This window comes from Eubalaena glacialis, chromosome 17 (genome assembly GCF_028564815.1).
Source record: "Eubalaena glacialis isolate mEubGla1 chromosome 17, mEubGla1.1.hap2.+ XY, whole genome shotgun sequence".
Taxonomy (NCBI): Eukaryota; Metazoa; Chordata; class Mammalia; order Artiodactyla; family Balaenidae; genus Eubalaena; species Eubalaena glacialis.
Window position 1 is genome coordinate 12,970,754 of NC_083732.1, and position 22,674 is coordinate 12,993,427.

General features: G+C 37.1%; 1 protein-coding gene across 6 annotated transcripts in view; it reads left to right on the forward strand.

The window, feature by feature from the left end:
* The window catches only part of SGK3 (serum/glucocorticoid regulated kinase family member 3), a 111,216-nt gene that overhangs the window by 18,558 nt on the left and 69,984 nt on the right, over positions 1 to 22,674 (forward strand). The window lies entirely within an intron of this gene.

Sequence of the window (22,674 nt, forward strand, 5' to 3'; positions counted from 1 at the left end):
GCAGTTGTACTTAAATTTAGAGTTCCACACAGCCATTCACAGAGATGAATCGAGGTGAACAAGTACTTCTAACTTAATTTGCAAAAATTCTAAATGTACTGGTGGAATTCACTGCAGGAATCATAGTGAAAAGTAGGTTGGGAGTGTGGCTAAGATCATGAGAGGCTGTTGGAGAAACTATTGCTGCTTTTTGTTATATTTGTCTTCTGGGTCTGTGTGATTTTTAATTAAAAAAATTAATGATAACGTAGGTTTTAGAAGCATTTTTACCATTTTGAAATGTTGACGTATGGTGTGACAGAGAATGAATTGTTGTGGTTGGTCACCTTTTTTTTTTTTTTTTGGCTGCGCTGCATGGCATGTGGGATCTTAGTTCCCCAAACAGGGATCGAACCTGCACCCCCTGCATTGGAAGCGCAAAGTCTGGACCATTGGACCCCCGGGGAAGTCCCACCTTTGCTTTTAAATGAAGCCAATGCCTAGCTTTAATAATGCTGTATGGAATCAAAATCAAATCAAAACTTTCTTGTTTTCCTTTACACTCACTGCATGCAATACTCTGACACTTCTGTATTCTGGTTCCCAAATGTGTGGTAGTTTTTCCCACACCAGGCAATTCTGAGACACCAGCTGGGTGTCCTACAATTTAACTCAGTGCTGACACTGTCTACTTGGAGATCCCACAGGTTAAGGGCTCAATTCTGTATAACTGCACCCCTACCTTTTAACTGCCAATCGCAAGTCCAGGTTGTTACCTGGGCTTCTGACCAAGGGCTATAAATCGATTTCGCACGACTTCTTCCTTGGTTTCAATTAATTTGCTAGAGTGGCTCTCAGTACTCAGGAAAACAGCTTACTTACTAGATTACCAGTTTATTATAAAAGGATCTAACTCAGGAACAGCCAGATGGCAGAGATGCTTAGGGGAGGGTATGTGGGAAAGTACAAGGGCACTTCCAGGTGTGCCACTCTCTCCACACCTCCAGGTGCACCAACTTGGAAGCTCTCCCAGCCTCTCCTTCTGGGTTTTTATGGAGGCTTCGTTATGTAGGTGTGGTTGATTAACTCATTGACCATTGATAATTGGTTCAACCTCCAGCCCCTCTCCCCTCCCCAGAGGTGGGGGAAACTAAAAGCTCCAACCTTCTAACTAATCAGATTGGTTGCCCTAGCAACCAGTTCCCAGCCTTAAATTACCTAGGGGCTTTCTAAGAGTCACTGCGTTAACATAAAGTTAGGTGTGACTGAAAGAGGCTTATTATATGAATAACAAAAATACCTATTTCACCTTTATTTCTCTTATCACTTAGGAAATTCTAAGGGTTTTAGTTCTGTGCCAGAAACAGATGGACGAAATATATCAATATCTGTATCTAATCTTAATATAAATCACAATATCATAGTCGTATACCTTGTTTAAAAATTATTAAAGTTATGAGAACTAAATTTTTTTCCGCCTCTATTAAAAGAATACACTTTAAATATCCATTTGAGGTTTCATGGGAAAACCAGGAGGCAAGTCATCTAAGTGTCCTGTAGGTTTTTCTTTTTTTAAATTTTAAACTCTTACTATTAAAGTTCATTTACCATAATTCTGTGTACATTGCCTTAAGTTCAGTTTTAAAAGGAGGGAAAAGTGGAAAACAAGTTGCGAAACACTGAGGATGTTGGTAATGAGTCATTATGGTTTATTGTGTAAGTATGTACAGAAATGGGAGGATCTGTCAGGTGTACAGCTCTCCTAAAACGACAGATTCCCCAAATCCTTAATGAAAAGGATGGTGTATATGTTCAATGGAAGTCTCTTCTCATGCACTTTCTAATCATTAAAATATAAAGCTTGGGCCACTTGGAAAAGGTTTGGGGTAAGTGATTGTGTCGAAGGCTAGGTATTTGTAGGGTAATTCTGCTCTACCCTGGTCAGCATTTGCTCTTAAGCCTTTCTAGGACCCACCTGATCTAGCCCTATTTTAGTGGGTAGTATTGACTTTCAGACTTACTTTTCCTTGTGAAAAAGCAAGGAGTACTTTCTCATTTCATCTGAGGTAGTTAGCTACAGACTTAACATTTTCAGCTTAAAAAGCAATTTTCTTTTATTTTAATGTCTGTCATTAAAGTTTACCACTCAGGTTTCAATTTTTATGTTTCCCTTATAATTAAAGCAGAATGAGTCTTTGGACTGTGGCATTTAATAGACCCTTTAGTCAAGCTTTAGTGTAATCATATGTAAAAATAAAATATTTATTTAAAATATGTATGTTATAAAATGGAATGAATGTCATCGACAGGCATTGTTGTGTATAGAAGTAGCAGGTTGCCTCTGGTGACTCATCTATTTTCAGCTCCTGTGAGAGATTATACTAATAGTGGTTAAGAATGGGGGTCTGGATTCACCCAGGTGTTCATTCATCACTTATAAATTAGTTTCTTCACCTGTAGAATAGGCATAGTAATAGGACATAACTCATAGGGTTTGAAATAAATAATGCTTGTAAAGCACTTAACACAGTGCTTGTGATATGGTAGGTAACTCAGTAAATATCAGTAATTGATAACATTCTGAATGGATAAAATTTTATGGCCTTAACTTTCTTTTTTTGTTAATTACTTCAAAGGAAGACCACAGCTTCTCCTTCATTAAGTCCTAAGAAGCTGTGGTCTTCCTTTGGACTCACAGTCATTAAGCTCCTCCTAAGGGAGGAGGTCTGGAGAATCTGGAGAAAGGATTCTTTAGAGATGATCAAGGTGATAACGCCATGCCCCCAATGTGTCTCCAGGTGTCTGACTTCAGCCCATTGCCTTCTTTGAGCTACACTCGCTCTCTATGGGTGATTAAAGTTACTCTTCCTGGTTTACATGCCTCTTGTGCTGACGACTCCCAAGTCCATGATTCCTGTCCTGACCTTTATACTTTGCCCTTCAGACTGATATGTCTGTTGCCTACTACTAGATAAGCAGCTTCCCATAGTGCTACCCTGCAGGTAGTTCAAATTCAACATATGTAAAACCAAATATATCTACTCTCCTCTTGATGCCCTACCCCCATTTTTCACCAATTTCGTCTTCCTTTTATCATCCCTGTTCAATTTATGGCATCACCATCCACCCAGAAACTTGAGAGGCATTCTAGACTTTGTCTCCCTTACTGCCTACATCCTGTCATTTACAAAGTCTTCCTGATTTTATCGCCTGGATATTTCTCAAGTCTGTCCCATCTGTTCTAAGTCTGCTATAGCCTCTTGGGGCCCTCATCATCTTCTGCCTTTTTCAGTGGCCCCCTCTTGAGAAATTTTTCTGCCCCCCTCCATTCATTCTCCATATTGCTTTCAAAGTGGCCTAAAGTGAAGATCTGACTGTTGTCATTCCTACATATAAATACCTCCTTCATTTCTTGTAATATCAAGTCAAGGTCTTTAGCATGGCTTGTCAGGCTTACGGCGATCCTCTAACCTCTTCTTATCTACTGGCATTGTCAGACTCATGCTCTCAGCTCCAAAGCTCCAATAATAGTAATTACTTCCACGCACACTATGCTAATGCACCCGTGTGTCCGTCTGTTGTTCACTAAGTTGCCTAATTGTCAGTGGTACTGAGCTCAAGAGCCACCTCCTTTAGGGCATCTTCCTTAACCTTCATTTTCCTCCCTACACTGCCTCCCCAAAATTAAGCACTGACCTCTACCCTGTCCTTCCACTGTAACCTCTGGATACTTCTATCCTAACACTCTGTTGTCTTGGAAATATCTCCTGCAGCCCACAAGGAAGTCTTGGGTGCCCTGGGACACCCTCAACAGGGCTTCTGCTTATTCCAGAGGGGGGAGTCATAGTTGTCATTAACATTATTTATTGACACAGGAGCACCAACAAAGTAAGAAAAGAGTTAGAAAAATGTGAATTGGTTCTATGAAAATAATAAGTTCAGCCATTTTAGGAAGACTCCCCTTACTACACCAGAATGCTGACATTACTGTGACTTGGCGCTCAATAATTTTTATTTATTTCATTAAATGTCAGGTTAGAGTATATAAAGTTATTTGATTGTAATATAGCACAGCTCTTAAAACATAGTAGAGCCTCAAAAAAATCTTTGTTGCATGAATGAATACTAAACTTCATCTGTGCAAACTGAGCCTTTGTAGTTGATGCTCATGTCATTCTGGTCATCTGCTCACATCTTTAAAAACAAGCTAAAAAAAAAATGGAGGAAAAAAATAACCCTCATTCTATTCCGCATACCAGGAGAGACTAATCTTCTTAAAGCCCTTTTTTAATTGCATGCCTACCTTTCTTAACCTACAATAGCTCTTTATTAGCTCAAGTCCAAACTCCTCACCCCATCTTACCTATTCAGCCTAATTTTGGGCAATGCTTCTACAGAATCAGTCCGTGCAGTTAGATCAGTTTACTTCACAGGCAGAGTAGGCAGGAAGTTTTGATTGGTTGTTCTTCCTTGGAGCAGATTTTGACTTTTCAAATCTAGGCTTTAGCATCAGCGTATAGACTTTAAAGTTATATGTTAGTAAACTAAACGAAAACTTTGTATTCATTAAATATTTATTGAATGCTCACTACGGGCAAGGCACTGTACCATTGAATGGGGCTTTGGTGATAATCAAAATCAACATAATCTTTGCCCTCATGGAGATTCTGGTCTAATTGTGAAGATTAATAATTATGATATAGGGTGTAAAGTGCCCCTCTAGGAGCCCACAGCAAGGGCACCTAACCCAGCTGGGGGATCAGGGAGGGCTTCATAGGCTCAGTGATATTCAGCTTGATGGCAGTTGATGGACTGTGCATTACAGGCTGAAGGAACAGCAGGTGCAGAAATCTAGTAGGAAGAGAGCCTGACATGCTCAAGAAAGTGAGAGAACGTTCCTAAGGCTGGAACTCAGGTACAGTACAAGGAGCTATCTTTATTACTATAGTAGATCATGAGTGAAAAGAAAGGATATCTCTTTGTCCTATCAGAGACTTGCTTCTTCTTTGAGGAAAACAAATCAGAATGAGTAGAATAAGCTCCTTTTTGTTTTGCTGACTGCGCTGCTTCTAGTCACATATCATGTTTTTAATTTACGTAATCTTTATGCATGTAAAATTAATGTCGTACTGAGATGGTATAGACATCCCTGCAGTTTGCTAGCACACTTCTCCCCCCACTCTCATCTTCACCTTCCCACCCTGCCACCAGCCTCCCCAGTGCTTGGAGCACTTCCTTGGATCCCCCACTTGGATCTCCATTGCAGTTAGAATGACATGACTCCTTAGCACAGTGTTCAAGCCTTTTGTGATTAGTCTCCAACCTACCTCTCTATCTCTATTTTCTGCTTCTCTCCTTCATCCAGACTTAGCCTTTGCTCTGCCATACCTTTAGCACATCCTATGTTTTCCTGATTTTAAGTCTTTATTACCTTCCCTTCACCTGGCATAACCTTCTTCCCTTTCACTGCTCGTCAAACTATGATGCTTTCTAGAAAGCTCGGTTCACACACTTCTTCTATCAAGTCTCTGATTTCTTATTATCTTTCTTGCCTCCTCCAGTTCTCTACTCCTTCTAGAGTGTTGCTTATTTCTTTTTAATAAAACATACCATAGTCTCTTGCAGTGCTTTAAAAATGTGGGTTGCAACCAATTAGAGACTCGTGAAGCCAATTTAGTGGGGTGTGACCATTATTTAAAACCTGGAATAAAATAGACCAGAAGAGAAAATGTCAAAATACGTTGTATATAAGAAGAGGTAATGCTTTTGTTCTGTGGTACTTTTGTTGCAGTAATAGATATATATGAGTGTGCTGGCTCATCATACTAAGAACTATTTCTTGGTCAAAAAAGCTTGAAAAACACTGGTTCACATCTTATCTATGAATTAGCTCTCCAATTAGATTATATATTACTGTAGGACAGGGATATTTCACTCAGGCTCTAAATATTCTCCAATCTCTCCACTTTATATATAGTATCTAGGGTGTTTTGTTCATCATAAGTGTTGATTTTCTTTGAACTTTTCTCTAATTCTTCCTAAATCCTAGGAAGCAGCCTTGACATAGAATTTCCCATACAGTTCAGTCTAGCAGATTGGAATCTCCATTTTCCCCTCTGGACATTTCCCCTAGGAGTCCTCTGTACTCTAGTTCCCATCTGGACTGCTACCGCACAGCTGTCATTCTGGGAATTCTCTTTGCCTCTCTTACCTGGGCTGGATCCCTTGCTGCCTCTTTTTTGGTTTATTCTGTTATTTTGGTAGAGCACATAGTCCAATAGCTTGCTGAAAAAGAGTACATGAAATCATCTGAAAATGCCTGTATTCTCCCTTCACAATTGAGTGATAGTTTGGCGGGCTATAGAACTCTGGTTGAAAATTGTTTTCCCTCAAACTTTTAAACGCATTGCTCCACTGTCTTCTAGTTTCCACGGTTGGTGTTAAGAAGCCATGCCATTCGTATTCCTGAACTTTTGTGTGTGATCTTCTTTTTCCTTTCTGGAAGCTCTTAAGATCTTTTGGTACCTTCTGTAATGAAATTTTACAATGATCTGCCTTAGGAGGTACCTCTCTTCAGCCATTGTGCTGGGTACTCAATGTACCTTTTTTTTTGGCCATGCCCTGTGGCCTGTGGGATCCTAGTTCCCCTACCAGGGATCGACCCTGCACCCCCTGCAATGGAAATGCAGAGTCTTAACCACTGGACTGCCAGGGAAGTCCCCCCTCAATGTACCTTTTATTTATTTATTTTTTTATTTTATTTTATTTTATTTTATTTATTTATTTTTTTTAATTTATTTATTTAATTTATTTCTTTTGGGTGCATTGGGTCTTTGTTGCTGTGCGCGGGCTTTCTCTAGTTGCGGCGAGCGGGGGCTACTCTTCGTTGCGGTGCGCGGGCTTCTCATTGCGGTGGCTTCTCTTGTTGTGGAGCACAGGCTCTAGGTGTGCGGGCTTCAGTAGTTGTGGCATGCAGGCTCAGTAGTTGTGGCTCGCAGGCCCTTGAGCACAGGCTCAGTAGTTGTGGCGCACAGGCTTAGTTGCTCCGCGGCATGTGGTATCTTCCTGGGCCAGGGCTCGAACCCATGTCCCCCGCATTGGCAGGCAGATTCTTAACCACTGTGCCACCAAGGAAGTCCCTATTTTATTTTTTTTCAATGTACCTTTTAAATCTGGAATTTGTGTTGTTCATGTCTCAGAAGAAAAATTCTTCGCTAATTTCATTATCACTGTTTTCTCTTTGTAGATCTTTGATTGGTTATGATCTTTTGGATTGGTCTCTAAATTTATTACCTGTTTTCCTGTTGTCCATCTCTTGGTATTTTTGTTTTACTTTCCGTAAGAATCCCTCAACTTTCTTCCAACCTTTCCATTGAATTTTTTGGTTTTGCTGTCATTATCACTTTCCAAGAGCTCTTTATTATTCTCTAATTGTGCTTTTTAAGATTATTTTATTAAAAAAATCTTTCATTCATATAAGATCTTTTGTCTCTATGAAGTGTTTTTTTTTTGTTTTTGATTTTTTTGGTAGATGAAAACCTTTTGTCTACTCCTAGCATTCTATTTTCTGTTTTTAATGTAGTCTAGTTTTTAATTTTTTTTAATGTTGGTCCTTTATGTTAGAGGTTTCCTTAAGTGCCTGATAATTATTTAAGAGTAAGACACTAAAAGAATATATTAAAAACAGAATAAAAGTTCTGTGTATCTTGGTAGAACTTATTAAAGGTAGAGACCATCACAGATTTCATCAGCAGCCCCTCTTTTCTCAGGACCATACAGTTTTCCCAGATAAGAAGCCTCTCATCTCCTGCCTGTTGCCCCAAAGCCTGAGCTGCTTCTCGGGACCTAAAGGTTAGGTCAGCTGGCTCCTACCTAGTGTCCCCTCTCAGGCTCTCAGGTTTCACCTTCTGCCACTGCACCCATTTCCCACTCATCCACAGGCTTTCTGCTTCATGTAGGATGGCATTTTTGTTGTGTTTTGTGTTTACCCTGTTTTGAGGTGACTTCTGAGAGGAAGAGGTGAAACATCTTTATGCCAACATTTTAAAACAAGAAATTCTTTCCTGAACTTTTCAGTTCACAAGTTCCTCTGTATACATCATTAAAAATGGAGGGGATATGCTGATGTTTCTCCAACATGGGGATGTTGAGACCTAATTAATCAATGTTAATGCGTTTATGAAGATGAAATCTTTGTGTAAGTATTCATTGGCATGCTGTTTTCCAGAGAGCATAGAAAGAATGCTATATAGATTTTTAGATTACCTTTTATGGTTTCCTATTTCAAAAAAATAAGAAAATTTAGATTTTAACAGGCCAGTCTTTGTTGGTCTCTCACGGCCAATTCAGATATCCAGAGTATGACATTAGGAGATGATTCATAATACGAAGCATGCGGAATCTTTGTGAAAGTTGTTAGTTTTCATGATATTAAGGTGTGAAGTTTACTTTTAAAATAGACTGTTTTATTCCCTAACCTCATTTTAATGTTCCTTTTCTTTTTGAGCATATGACCATGGGTTTTCCATCTCAGTGACTTCAGTAAAATTTCTTACAGAGTAATTGCTTACAAATAAAAGACTATCTTCAAGTAGTTTAAACAGCCATACAGTTTTTTTGAGTAAAGGGTACAGAATGCCTGTTTTAGAAAGTCCAGGTCTAGACTGGAAAGAGAGCTGGGGAAGACTGAGATCCAGTATGGTGCCATGTTATGGAAGAATGGTATTATGTGTTATTTTAAAATTCTTTGACATGTGTGCTGTTTTAGGATAAAGCTAAAAAGCCTCTTATCTTTTGAACTTTTACCCACTTAGCAATTCAGTTTTTTAAAAATCTGTTTGATTTGCTCAGTCTTTATCAAAAATTAATGCAGTCTGTTTTACAGCATAGCATGGCAGGTAGAACACAAGCATAATTGTTGGACTTGAGTGCCAGCACTGCCAATTGCTACGTGAATTTGAACAAATTACTTAATGTTTCATTTTCCCCATCTGTAAAATGGGGTTCATAAGGTTTCCTTATAGGGATTCCATGAGAGAATGCATGTGTGAAGTCCTTAGCACGGGGCTTGCCTCCATCAATGGTAGCTCGTTCTGTTAAGGTATGTAAAGCATCTAGCACAGGGCCTTTTCCTCCTACTTTCATCCTACTTACTCAGGATGTTCTGCTGAGTCAAAACTACCAGTTGGAAGTTATATAATACAGATCCTTTCTTTTACTAATTCTTAGGAGATTTAATTTGGAGATAGTTTTGGTAAATTCAGAAAAACACTGCCACTAAAGTAGTATTTATTTATGCTCAGAGCTTTCTAAAGAGTTGATCCCGTCTGTGCTGAATTAGCAACCTATAAAAACAATGGTGAGCTGCTGGAGGGAACTGCAAATTTTGGGAATAATTTAGTCGCCAAGCTACTCAGGCTTTGGGTATTACCAAGGAAAATTTATAAATATGTCAAGCCTTGATAGATTCTTCCTTTTTATTGTTACTGTACTATAAATATGCTGGGCTCATCCTGCCTGTGGGGCATGTTTTGTCCAGACTGTTACTGGCATCACGAGAATCACGATCCTCTTGGACCTGACTTAATGCCCACTCACGCTAGGGACCTGTAGGATCAGTCCAGCCCTGCCCTGACTTGCATTTTCCTCTAACACCACTGATTTTAAGGTCAATAAACTCTCTACTCTGACAAGTAGAAGGAGCACGCTCATTAATTTTAATTGTGAAAACTGCCTCCATACTATTGTCATCAGTTTGTCTGGGTTACTTTTACAAAGATGGTAGACTCATCAATTTGAAACCCATCATGTCAGAGTTGGCCATTAGGGACTTCTGACTTTGCTATTAATTATTTCCAGTGATACTCTCCCTAGTTATTCTAGTTGCATGAACGCTCATATGAGAGAATGGTGAAGAAAATATGGAGTAAGGGATGGATCCATTTTGTATTATTCAGAATATTATTTTTTAATATACTTTCTGAAATTAGTTACCTTTGGTCACCATATAACTAAATTGGCAAAATTTGATTTTTTTCATCTGTTAGAAAAATTATTTTTATTACTGGGCTGTTCCTTGCATTTGGAAGACTTATTCTAAATTTTGAAGGTAAATACTATATAGCTTTATAGATAGATCCATTTTTTATTAAACTAAAAATCTCCATGTATGCATTTTTTATTAAAAAAAATAAAAGATTTAATATTCTAGGGATATAGTGGACTTAGATTTGGATTATTTAAAATATTTTTTATAAACTGTTCATTCCTTTTTTAACATATTTTTAAACACATATAAGAGACACTTCATAGCATATGTACATAGTATAGAGAATAACAACCAAACAAATACTCATGTATCTATCACCCAGTTTAAGAAACAGAATATTAGCAATACATTAGATTCCCCATGTGCCCTTCCCCAATTCAGTTCACCTCCCTCCACCCCCCAAGTAACCATGACAGAACTTTGTATTTATTATTCCCTTGACTTTTTATAAAACTAGTTTTTGCAACATTTGTATTTTTCCCTAATCGTTGAATTTTTTTCATTTTTGAAACTTATACAAATGGAATAATTTCTCCTGATACTTACTTTTAACATAGTAAAAGTAACATTGATGACATTCACCCATGTTGATGTATGCAGATGTAGTTCATTAATTTTCACTTCCATATAATATCTCATTATATGACTGTTCCACAATTTAGTTATCTATTCTCTTGATGGACTTTTGGGTCATTGCTAGTTTTTTGGCTAGTACAAACACTGACTTCTTATACATGTTCCTTATTGCACATGAGCAAAAGTGGAATTGCAAGGCAAATTGCTTAATCTCTGAATTTCATGAAAAATCCATTTGCTTTTCTTTGAATTTAAGGAGGATTTGAGATTGAGATAATTTATTTCAAATCAGTGGTTTGATAATTTTGTATCAATTTTAGCATTTTTCTAGGAAAATTGTTTGCTTTTGAAATTATTTATAGATAATTGATTTATTCAGAACGGCCAGGAAGTGAGGCATTCCAGATTATTTAGATATGCTTATACATAGGAATGGAGATATAGATATATAAATATAAGATAAAAATATAGATAGTCAATTTCAGAAGTCAGAGTATAATATTAATAATAATGGCTAACTTTTATTGAATATGTACAAAACAGGATGACTGTACTGGTGTATGTCAACTGAATAACTGAATATCAGCCACTGCCTGGAAGTAGTTTTTGGTGTGTGTGTGTGTGTGTGTATGTGTAAATGTCTGAATATGGAAAGTGAAAAAATTGCCTTCAGACTTCTTGATTTTGGACAAAAAAAGGAATTTTCTATTCATTCAGCCTGTTTTGATTCCCAGTACATCTTCTACTGTTTGGAAGTAAGATGGACTCTAAGATGCTGAAGTAATTTTTCACTGTGATATTGGAAATTATACAAATTCAAGAAGAGATGAATCAGTAATAGCTATCATAATGGTCAACTTTACAATTAGTGTTTATTGCCAGTGCTTTCCTTTGTATACATCTGGGAATGTTTTACAAATGAAATTTTGTGCATTTCTGATGTAATGCCCTCTCTTCTGAAAAGTCCTTGTTTTACAACTGTCTAAAATTCACCTTCTTTTAGATTTCTTCCCTTCCTCCCTACTTCCCTACTTAAGACATTTATTTTTGCCCTTGCTTGGGCCGGCCACCTGTTTATCTAAGTGCTAGAGATGCAGTAAGAAACAAGATCCAATCTTGCCCTCATAGAAGTAGGCAGAGTTCAGTGGGAGAGAGGAATATGCACATAGGCAATTCCTAGGCATCTTTCTTTGATAAGGGTTGGTTCACATTTAGTCTTAAGAAGGGGTGAGGGAAAGCCTCCACTATTAAGATATTTAAAAAATCTTGCTCTTTGATTCAAAATGAATACTCAATAAATTTAAGTACTTCTTTACTTATTCATTTTTATAGGTCATTTTTATACTTATATTTTCAGAGCTTAAAAGAAAAAGAAAAATCATTAATTATGAGCTTCCTAAAATACCATCCTGTTTTCTTGTTTGGATTTCATGAAAAATGAGAACTGCTTTTCTTACTACTTCAAAAAAATTTTTTTAATTCCATGAGTCATGACTTCTGGAAACTTCTTATTTAGAAAACATTTAACAATCATTGATCTTTTTTGTGTGTGATTATTTTTATATAATCATAAGTGTGGCATGACATTTAGAACTATGTAAACAACATATAAGATGGTGCCTTGACTCCACATATACTCAAACAATAAATGTGGATATTTTATTTTTTACTTTATTATTACTATTTTTTAACTGAAGTATAATTGATTTACAATGTTGTGTTAGTTTCTTGTGTACAGCAAAGTGATTCAGTTATACCTATATATATATTCTTTTTCATTATAGTTTATTACAAGATATTGAATAGAGTTCCCTGTTCTATTCAATAGGTCCTTGTTGTTTATTTTATATATATTAGTTTGTATCTGATAATCCCAAACTCCTAATTTATCCCTGCCCCCCTTCCCTTTTGGTAACCATAAGTTTGTTTTCTGTATCTGTGAGTCTGTTTCTGTTTCGTAGATAAGTTCATTTGTGTCATATTTTAGATTCCACACATAAGCTATATGGTATTTGTCTTTCTCTTTCTGATTTACTTCACTTAGTATGATAATCTCTAAGTCCATCCATGTTGCTGCAAGTGGCATTATTTCATTATTTTTTATGGCTGAGTAGTATTCCATTGTAAATGTGGATATTTTAATACCGGCTTGCTTTCCTATAAGAAAAAACAGGTATACCATATGAATAATCTCTGGTTATTAAATCTTATTTATTGAGAGGTCAGTCCACGAGGGACTATAAAGTGTTAGTAGATTTGGCCATGAGGAGAGTACTGTGCTATGTATCAAAGCAGTTTGGGGAGGTGGAGGGTGGAAGCTGATGACACTGGGTGGAAGAGTGAACAGTGGAAGAGGAAGAGAAGACAGCAAGTGTGGGCTGTGTTAATTCAGTAAAACTTGGTGAGTGTGAAGTAGGGTGACCACCTGGGACTGCAGGGTTTCCTGGGATGCAGGACTTTCAATGTTAAAACCAGGACAGTCCCAGGCAAACAGGAGCAATTGGTTACTCTGCATGGCTCAGCTCTGTGCTAGTTTCTGAGGTTGTAAAAAAATAGACATGCAAAGAGAGAATTGCAATATAATGTGATCTTTTAGGATGTAAATGTAAAGGGCTATGGGAACACAAAAGGGGACACTCTCCAATTTGCAGAAGATGGTCAGAAAGTTGTCATGGAGACGGTGTAATGAATCCAGAGAAGGAGTAGGAGTTACCCCAACTCCAACTCCCCAGGGGGTGGGGAGGAGAGGGGGGGACATTTTAGGCAGAGAAAGTGTGCAGCATTTGTTTTTTAGAGAAACACAAGTAGCTTTTTCTAGAAAGATAAGGGGACGCTGCTGCAGGGCCTGGGGAAGAAACCCCAGGTGCTCCTACTACAGCGGTTCAGGGACATAGGGGTGTTGAAAGAGGTAAAGTCTGGTGTTCTCTCTGTTTTCAGTGAGACTGGGACAGTGCTGAGGGAGGGAGAGAAGAAAGAGGGGTGAGAGGGTTGAGGAGAGTGGGAAATCACAGGTTTCTGAGATGGTCGAATGTGGAAAAGCTCTGAGAATTACAAAGCATTAAAGGAAATAGCTAATGCTTACTCAATGCTTCCTTTGTTCCAAGCACTAAGTATCTTACAAACTTATCACAACAACCACAAGAGATAGCTACTGTTATTATCTCCATTTTACAGATGAGGAAACTGAGGCACAAAGAAATTAATACCCGCCCAAGGTTACATAGTTCCTAAGAGGCAGAAGCCAGAATTCTGTAGGTTCTATGGAGCCCTTCGCTCTTTACCTCTGCACTTAATACATTTCCACATGTGACTTCACGTGACACAACCACCTCTGTGGTGTTATTATCCCCACGTGAGTCACATGGGTAGTCAAGATACATGGTTAGGGAATGTGTAGGAGAGGACAGCTAAAGACTATAAATTGCTGAGACTTTTCTTTTCCGCACATTACATACTTTCCTGACTTCAAAATAAAATAAAAGGAAAGAATGTGATCCTACCCCTTGTCCATACTCCAGAAGTATTCTAGCCATTCATTTGTATTCTGGTTTTTTGAATTCAAATGCGTTTTCCCCTAGAAGTCGTAGATATCACTTCTAAATTCCTAACCAAGTTGCAAGACTGTTATTAATTGTGGTCCTAGACTTCAAATGCCCTTACAACCCCCTGAACTCCTCCGACTCCTTGGAGGCCCTGAAGCTTTGGAAAGTGGTAGTGACTCTTTAAAGCTTTGTTTGATTAGCGTGAGAGAAAACTTCAGAAGCCTGGAGATGGGTCTCCCAGAGCTTCAGTAGAATTGGCTGTTAAAAGTTGGGGTTGACCTTCCCATCAAAAGCAGACAGGGCCCCCAGTAGCATGGGGCAGAGTTGGTTTGTATCTTTGGGATATTCAACGATCATGGATTTTCTGTGTAAATTGTGACAGGTTTTGACTTTAGATAATTTCTGCATTTACAGATGAGGAATGAGAGATAAAGCAAAGTGAAGGAACATTGCCTCATATTTTATATTGCTAGTTAATGACTGAGCCAGAGCTAGAGTTAAGTCTGTAGCCCCTTACCCTAGCGCTCCAGTGGGATTAAAAGCCAGCGAGACTTTACCACCAAGATTACTGATTTGCTGGTACATTATGGATGGCAGCTGCCTCAGTACTCAGAATGCTTCCCAGGCAGCCTTGTAGACCTGGAGCTTTCACTGATGAAATGCTTTATGCTGTGACACACAGCATTCCCTGACTCACTCACTGAGCAACCCTGGGATGTCAGGCACGCACAGTCCCTGCCCTGCAGTGCTTAGAGTTTGGCAGGAGAGACAGTAATAAAACAATTATACCATGTGTTTAATTACATTTGTGTGATAAATGATATGTAGGGTAAGTATTGGATGCTATTTAAGTGTAACAAGGGCCCTAACATAAGTCCAGAGTCAAGGACAGCTTCTCTGAGGAAGTATGATTCAGGCTGATTCCCAAAGGGTGAGTAGGAGTTAGCCAAGTTTTGTGGACTGAAATGTATCCCGCCCAATTCATATGTTGAAGTCCTAACCCCCAGGACCTCAGAATGTGAGTGTATTTGAAGATAGACTATTTTTAAAGAGGTAATTAAGGCTAAATGAGATCATTAGGGTGGGCCCTAACCCAATATGGCTGGTGTCCTTATAAGAAGAAGAAATTAGGACACAGACACACACAGAGCGAGGACTATGTGAAGACACGGGGAGAAGATATCTGTCTGCAAGCCATGGAGAGAGGCCTCAGAAGCCACCAACCCTGCAGACACCTTGATCTTGGACTTCTAGCCTCCAGAATTGTGAGAAAATAAATCTCTGTTGTTTAAGCCACCCCATCTGTGGTACTTTGTTATGGCAGCCCTAGCTGACTAATACACCAAGCAAAAAGTAGCTGTGTGAAGGTTCAGGTGGAGTGAACGTAGGGAGACTCGGGGAGGACTGCGGTTGGCTAGTTCGGTATTTAAAAGGACTCACTCCATCTACTTGGAGCATAAGGAATAAGGAGACTAGCATGTCACCCACATTTACAAAACCAAACATCTTTTCAAGTTACATATTTCCAAAGGTAAATGAAGAGTTCTTAAACAGAGTCATGCATCTACTGTTTTAAAATGATAATACTTGGGCTTCCCTGGTGGCTCAGTGGTTAAGAATATGCCTGCCAATGCAGGGGACACGGGTTCGAGCCCTGGTCCGGGAAGATCCCACATGCCACGGAGCAACTAAGCCCATGCGCCACAACTACTGAGCCTGTGCTCTAGAGCCCGTGAGCCACAACTACTGAGCCCACGTGCCACAACTACTGAAGCCCGAGTGCCTAGAGCCTGTGCTCCACAACAAGAGAAGCCACCGCAACAAAGAGTAGCCCCTGCTCGCTGCAACTAGAGAAAGCCTGTGCACAGCAATGAAGACCCAAAAATAAAATAATTAAAAAAAAAAGATAATACTAATCTGGATATGTAAAATTACATATTTATTGATGGCCCACTCTCTCCTGGCCTTATCATGCATAGACCTGTTTCTAGGTGCATTACATACTCACAGGGTTCTTTTGACAAAAGGACCTTTCTCAGCCTTCCTCCTGCCCCTGAAAATCCAATATGTAGTTCAAAATAGCCAAAATCTTACATACTTGATACCTCTCTGACTACTCAGGCCCCTAGTTTGTCCTCTTTTGCTGATTGTATAAATCAGTGGTTTTCACAGGAAGGTCTCAGAACCACTTACACTCTTAAAAATTATTGAAGAGCCCAAGGAGTTAGTATTTATGTGGGTTATCAATATCTACTATATAAGAAGTTAAAACTGAGAAATTTAAAAAAAATTTTAAAGATATTCCCATTACATATTAAACACATATTTTTAATGAAAAATAAGTTTTTCCCAAAACTAAAAAATTAGATTAGCATCATTTTACACATTTCAAATCTTTTTAGTATCTGACTTGATAGGAGACAGCTGGACCCTTATACCTGCTTCCTCATTCAAACTGTTACAATATGTTGTTTTGATTGAAGTATGTGTAAAAATCAGGCCTCACAAAAATATGTAGTGAGAAAAAGCAGGGATATTTTAGTAGACTTTTCAGAAAAATGTGGAGATTCTTCTTTGATACTATACCAAGAGTTGCCAAGTGGTAGTTTCTTCAAGATCTGTAGTGTGGGCTCTGAATCCATGTCAATAAACTTGTACTCAGTTACATTAAAATCCAATGGTCATTGTATTCATTTCCTAGGGCTGCTGTAACAAATTAACACAAACTGGGTGGCTTAAAATAACAGAAATTTAATATCTCACAGTTTGCAGGCTAGAAGTCTGAAATCAAGGTATCAACAGGCTATTCTCCCTCCAAGGACTCTAGGGGACAGTCGTTCCTTACCTCTGGTGTTCGTCTGCCTCCGTCTTCACAGGACCTTCTCCTCCGTGTGTCTCAGTGTCTTCTCTTCTGTCTCTTTTAAGGACAGTTGCCATTGGATTTAGGGCTCACGTGGATGATCCGGATGATCTCATCTCGTGATCCTTTTGGGGGCCACCATTCCACCCACTACAGTCCTCTTAGATTTTGAATAGATCTTTGATGCATGCGTGGTTTTGTAACTTCATGCATTAGTCATTTGGAAAATATGGTTTACTGATTGATTTATGCAGATCTTCCAAATGTTGACACATTTCATTTTAACAATAGTTTTAAAATCATATTTGTTAGTATCACCAACCAAGTGCATCAGAAAAATCTTTCAGAGGAGAGAAGCAGTCAAGCTCATAGTGGCAGAAACAAATTTTCCAAAACTCTAAGTTTTATTTGAGAGCTTGAATTTTTATTATTGCCAACAAATACATTGAGTTGTTTTCCTTGATGTGATAGGCTTACTTTGTTCATTTCCAAGAAAATGTCTGCCAAGTACCCAAGTTTGGCAAATATTATCGTTTGTCAGTTGTCCCTTTGAGTAAAAACGGTGTTCTATGTAAAAGCAGCTAGTTCAGCTTTTTGAACTCCAACAATCATGCAGGGACTGGCTTTCTCTCCAGACCATCATTAGACTTTGGTGTACAGCAGAGTGCTTTATGCATACTTCCCATTTTGTCACAGAGAAATGTACTCAAAGGTTGAGATTTAATAAAATTAATAATTTTTACTGCGCTGTCAAGGACATCCTTAAATGAACTTGGCTTTTTTCTCTTTTTAAACTGCAAATGAATGACAGTAGAGAATGCAGTGCATGCTAGTACAGCAGTGTGACTGCCTTGATTCATGCAGGGGCATCAGCAGTTCTAGCTACTATATTGCTTTTGCACCATCAGTGCAAATGTCAACACAGTGAAAAAGGCAAATAACATCTTAGTGTTATTATGAAAATAGCTTGACCTCACAGACCCCTTGAAAGGATCTTAGCACCTTCCAGGGGTCCATAGACTATACTTTGGACACTCCTGGCGTATACCATTCAGTTTAAAACTAAATCATCATGGACTGGTTAAATTTTTAATGTATGGGTATTTCTTACATCATTAATAGGACTGTTTCCTTAGACATGAAATATATGCATGTATCTAAAAATTTTTTTTTTTTTTTGCCAATGGTAATGGATATGTAAGGATATTGACAACAACATTGGAATAGCAGAGGAATTGAAAATGCTATACATTGATCAATGGGAAGCTAGCTAAATTAATTAGACTGTATATACACAATAAAATACCATGAAGAAAGCAAACACGTATATAGTCTTTGGCCTTTTCTATGCCAGAGCTGGGTAATATTGATACATATATATGTATATATTACAGGTAAAATACAAAATATAATGTTACTTCCAACTGAAATTCAGTACTATAGATTTTTTGGTTTTTTTAAAAAAACCATCTATACCTCTTTTCTCCCACAACAAAATTCTTGGTTCTTAAAGACACGAAGATAATTACTCATTTTATTTATCCCACCAATATGATTACTTGAATAGAGTTTAAGATTTTTGTTTGTTTCTTTTATCCTCAGGGTTTATCCTACTAGAAATGTGCTTTGTTTTGAAGTCACTTGAAGTAATTCCTCTAATCAGCTTAGTTAGGTCTCTTTGGTTAATTTTGAGAAGGAGCCATTTTTAATCTTCTCTGCTTTTACTTGCTATTATATTTCCCTGCATATCTCTAAATAATGAACATATACCTTTCTTGATTTTTGTCAACTTTGAACATTATCTTTGAACTACAATTACATATAATAATGAGACTTGAGCTCACTCAGCATGCCCTCCTCCCATCACTGTAGTAAGGTTACCGTTTTTAAGTACTCCATTGGTCACTCTATAACTTATATATTTAATAACATTTCTTGTTCTATCAACAATAGATGGTGGGATTAAAAGTTTTTTAAATTTTATACACTTAATGTACTATACATAGGGCCCAATGGAGAGCAGTGTGCATCTTAGGTAATCAGTACTTACTAAATTAAATTGAATTTTTATTATACTCTTTGCCAAATAAAATGTTAGTCTTCAATTAATGCAGATATTAGCTAAATCAATAATTAGTAATTTATAAATCATGATATCAGACCAAGGAATTAGGATCAGGAATAGTCGTCTTTCTCTTCTTCCCTTTTTTCCTTATTGTCTATAAATGACTTGGGATGTTGCATCACCTTTTTAATGTTTCTGTTACTCTATTATTAAAAGATAGGTTATTATGATGTAAATTTGATATGAATAGAGAAAAATTACAAAGGAAGAGAGCTTGCAAGTGTTTTAATTAGGTAAAAGGTGAACTTACAATAAAATCTTAGAAGGTAAATTCATATGAATGAAGCTGTTAGTGCTGAACTCTGGGATCCATACTGGAAAAAAACAAAAAAACTTTACCTATTTATGACATAGTCTATTGAATCATGAAAATAAGGTGGAAAATAATTTCCCCCCTTAGCATACAAAGGAATGCATAAAAATGTCCTTGTAATCTCTGTGTCAATTAATGGAATCTGAATTAGGCAGCATTTTAAACGAAATATGTGTAATTAATCATGGATTAAAAGTTACTGACCATATCATATAAATCATTTCAGACAAATTTAAACCCAAAGGCCTATTCCAAATTCCAGTGTCAAATAAAATTACTCAGTACATCATTAATAAGATGATTTTCTGCATACAAGATTAATAGAAAAGACTTTTGAGGGTTGAGAAAATGATTTAATTGGATGTCAAATTCAAAGATTATATTTCCTCTCTAAGATGAACAACCTCTGACTGTTGTATATCAAATTTTATTTTCTTTGGTCCACTGCTGTATGAGACTTGAATATAATTACATCATAGGCTACTAATTCTCTTTTATAGAGTTAGGTCCCTTCACTATAACATTAATATGTATGTAAACCAACATGCTTCAAGCAAAAAGATACATAAGCACTGTTTTACATAAGAATTATATTGGAATTTGAGATACAGAAATTCACATTTAAAAAATTATATTATCAGAAGACTTTCTTTATGAAATTTTCAGGCTCCTTTATATTTCAGGTCTACAGTCCCATTGTTGTACTTATACTTTCACTGTGTTCCTTTATTATAGTTCATTCGTTATTATATCTTTAATTGTGTTACATTGTGTTCCTGCTTCAACTTTGTTTCTTAGTCAGTATACTTTCAGTTCAGTGAAATCAAGTTTATTTCTAAAAGTTATTAGTCATCTCAAAATTTCAAACACAGAGTCTGGGAAAACAGTGAAAGTTTCACATTAATCTGCTCTGGAATATTAGGAAATGTTTTCTTGGACACTCATTGACCTTTCAAAGACATTTTATTATGCACAGTAAAACTTATTGTAGAGAGGTGATAGAGCATAGTGGTTAAGAGCATAGACTCTGGAACCAAAGTACCTGGGTTCTAATCCCAAGCCTACCAATTACTAGCTAAGTGACATTTGGACATGTTTTTTGACTTTGTAGGTGTTTCTTCACCTGTAAAATGGGGTGATAATTTTATATAGCTGATAGGCTTATTGTGAGGATCAGTATATATAAAGTGCTTGGAGAGTGTGGCACATATGTGCTATAGAACTGTTAGCTATTTTTATTATGACTTGTACTGTTAACATTAGCAATTATTGTCAAGGATACAAATAATTCTAGTTATATTAGTGTTCAGAAATATTTTTATAACCATTTCATCAGGAAATTGTAATATTACCCCATGTGATTTTCAAAGTGTTTTAGACATTCTAGAGTCAAATATATTCACAGAAAAATACATCTCTAGTCCTATAATGAAAGCCAAGAGGATTCATATGCAGAAATTCATTTTCTATTCATCTTTTTCCTTCAATAACTTTTTAGGTGTCTGCTTTGTGTAAGAGTATCCTAAGGAGCCTGGGAATAAGAGGATGAATCACATATGGATCTTGCTGGAAATTACTGGCTAATAGAGGATATATAGATATAAATAAATACTCTGAGTTAGAAAACAAGAGGTGCAGATAAAATGCTCATAAAAACTTACAGGAAAGAGAGTATCCCCACAAAAAGAATGAGAAAATCTTAAAGGAGTTATAGTTGAATAATGCCTTGAAAGATCAGTTGGACTTATATATGCAGAGAAATGAAGTCTGTGTTGCATGTAAAGGAAAGGGCTCATTTTGCTTGGAGCACCGGGTACATGAAGGGGAAATAAGGTCATATTATGGTCAGAATATAGAGGATCTAGGAGTCTAGGCCGATAAGATCTTATTCAGTCATCATTGTTAAGGTGTTTTTTTAAAAATTAAGGTGAAATTCATATAACATAAAGTTAACCATTTTAAAGTGCACAATTCAGTGATATTTAGTATATTTATTGATAACAGTGTTGTGCAACCGCTACTTCTGTCTAGTTTCAGACATAATTGTCATCCTCAGTCCTTAAAAAACTAAAAATAGAACTACCATATGACCCAGCAATCCCACTCCTGGGCATATACTCAGAGAAAACCATAATTTGAAAAGATACATGCACTTCGATGTTCATTGCAGCACTATTTACAATAGCCAGGACATTGAAGCAAAGTAAATGTCCATCAAGAGAGGAATGGATAAAGAAGATGTGGTACATATATACAATGGAATATTACTCAGCCATAAAAAAGAACGAAAAATGCCATTTGCAGCAACACGGATGGACCTAGAGATTGTCATACTGAGTGAAGTCAGACAGAGAAGGACAAATATATGATATCACTTATATGTGGAATCTTAAAAAAAGGGTACAAATAAACTTATTTACAAAACAGAAGTAGAGTCATGGATGTAGGAAACAAACTTATGGTTACCAGGGGATAAGGGGAGGGAGGGATAAATAGGGAGATTGGGATTGACATATACACACTACTATATATAATATAGATAACTAATAAGACCCTGCTGTATAGCACAGGGAACTCTACTCAATACTCTGTAATGGCCCATACGGGAAAATAATCTTAAAAAAAAAAAAGTGGATATATGCATATGTATAACTGATTCACTTTGCTGTACACCTGAAACTAACACAACATTGTAAATCAACTATACTCCAATAAAAATTTAAAAAAAACCAAACGTTATTGTCACCCCCAAATTAAACCCCATATCCATTGAACAGTTATTGCCCATTCTCTCATCCCCTCAGCCCCTAACAACTACCAATCTGCTTTCTGTTTCTTTGAATCTACCTATTCTGAATATTTCATGTAAGTGGATTCATTCAGGATGTAAACTCTCATGTCTAACTTCTTTCACTTAGCACAGTGTTTTTGAGGTTCATCCACATTGTAGCATGCATCAGCACTTCATTCCTTTTTATGACTGAATAGTATTCCATTGAGTATTTGTATCACAATTTGTCTATGTTGATGGGCATTTGGTTGTTTCCATCTTTTGGCTGTTGTGAATAATGCTGCTATTCACATACACGTATAAATATTTATTTGGGTACCTGTTTTCAGTTCTTTGGGGTATATATCTAGGTGTGAAATTGCTGAGTCATATGGTAATTCTATGTTTAACTTTTTGAACAACTGCCAAATTGTTTTCCACAGAAGCTGCACCATTTTACT